Source organism: Danio aesculapii, chromosome 8 (assembly GCF_903798145.1).
Source record: "Danio aesculapii chromosome 8, fDanAes4.1, whole genome shotgun sequence".
NCBI lineage: Eukaryota > Metazoa > Chordata > Actinopteri > Cypriniformes > Danionidae > Danio > Danio aesculapii.
Genome location: NC_079442.1, coordinates 10,486,149 through 10,488,106, shown reverse-complemented (window position 1 = coordinate 10,488,106; position 1,958 = coordinate 10,486,149). Strand labels below are relative to the sequence as shown.

The 1,958-nt window shown below is 38.8% G+C and overlaps 1 protein-coding gene across 1 annotated transcript in view; it reads left to right on the top strand.

Annotated features, from left to right (window-relative positions):
- The first annotated feature begins 445 nt into the window (after positions 1–445).
- Positions 446–1,958, top strand: part of LOC130234017 (PDZ and LIM domain protein 2-like) — a 57,074-nt gene continuing 55,561 nt past the window's right edge. The window contains exon 1 of the mRNA XM_056464297.1: positions 446–728. The gene's annotated coding sequence lies outside the window, so the exon portion shown is untranslated. The remainder of the gene's footprint in view (positions 729–1,958) is intronic.

The window sequence follows — 1,958 nt, the reverse complement described above, 5'->3', positions numbered from 1 at the left end:
CTTTATATGTAATATACTGTACACGTGACTGCTTATTTTACTGCTTATTTTACTGATATATTCTTGTTCTATAAATTGTATAACTGCTTTGGCAATACAGTGCAAGTCATGCCAATAAAGCTCTTTTGAATTTGAACTTTGAGAGAGAGAGAGAGAGAGAGAGAGAGAGAGAGAGAGAGAGAGAGAGAGAGAGAGAGAGAGAGAGAGAGAGAGAGAGAGAGAGAGAGAGAGAGAGAGAGAGAGAGAGAGAGAGAGAGAGAGAGAGAATATGTAGTCGTTTTGTACACTTAAAAATGTATTTATCTTTCTCCATTGTCGTCAGCAGGTGGCGCATTGACACAAAGTCATGATTGTTTTTAAAATCCAGTTTCTGATTCATCCCACATCCTCGTCACGCCCCGCGTGCCACCCTCTTGTGCCCACCCCCAGCCTTTATTTTGACAGCAACACGTGGCATTTGAGTGAGGAGCGCGCGCAACATCTCTACAGCGGAAACATACGGGAAAAGTAGAGAAAAACTGGGCGGTGTGGGAATTTGGTCACATGGAGCGCACAGACTAAAAACTGACGCGCTGAAAGTGATTCAAACAGCTCTGCGTTAGTTAACGTGCGGAGAGAATTTAAACAAGAAGAGCAGCGATTTTCCGCTCTCATATAACGTGCGTAACTTTGACGTCATTCGCACAGGTGTCAAGAGCATCGTTGTGATTGCCTTAACTCTTGTCCAGGTAAGTGCTTTTATATCCAGCATTATCGTTTTATCAGAAGTAACTTTACTAGGTTATAGACAAGTTGTTTAGAAGTGGTACTTTAAATGATGCTGTGCGTTTGTGCTGTTTGATGCTGTACTGTTTGTGAGGTGTGCGTTTGATGGCATCAGTTCAGCATCCTTCAGGCTTTCACTCTTACTACTTCAACGTGCTTTATTGCATCTGGAATTTTGCGCAAAAGCCAGACAAACTTGCCCAGAAATTTGGTTTATTTATTTACTTATGACATGCCTAATGTTCCATTTGAGTCGTCACAATAGTAACATTACAGCTTTATTCAGAATAGTGAATTATTATTATTATTATTATTATTATTATATAATAGTTATGATGGTATTATTATTAATAATAATAATAATAATAATAATAATAATAATAAACAAAAAAACTAAACAAAAGGGAAGTTCAGATGCATTTGTCTTGTGGGACTTCCGAACACACTGGTGCTGTTCATTTATTCCACGCAATAGAATAAATTAAAATGTATTTCATTATAGTTAAGTCTGAATTGTATTTGCCTTTAACTAATAAAGGGAGACTAGAAAAGGCCTGGCCAACTCAAATTCACCTGATTTTAGTACACACAGCGTTGCACCACAGTTGGGTTTTAAATAGACTATGAATCTAGTGCATGTACAAAGTTGTTTTTGAGAGTCTTCTGTCAATTTCTTGCACGCTCATTGATGTTTTTATCTGGGGTGAACTGGAATGTTTTGGATTCTGTTATGCAGGATAATGTAAACAGTTTGACATGTGAAGGCATCAATATCACAATATAAACGTGCTCGGCTATGTGAAAATCTCCAGTTTCAGCCAGTTGCTCCTGTAGCAGTTGCTGCTGTAACATAGCTCTCTGCATGTTTAAAGTGAACGGAAAGCATTTTTGTGGCTGGGCACTGAATGTGACTGATGACTAGGCAGTACTATTGAATCGATGGGAAAACGCCAGACATGCTTCTGAACTCATGTGCCTGACCAAACCCATTGAGAGTGCTTTTGTATCTCTCTATTGTCCCCACCTGTGCAATTCCTTTCTCTACCATTCCTTGATGTTTCAGTTTCTCTTTTGTGCTTTGCTATGCTCTACCCATCACTCCCACAACACGCATTCTTCTAATTCAGGTGTTTGTTGGTTTGTACTTTTTTGACATACTATTGACACTGTAAATAAGAGTGTTAAAAGTAGAC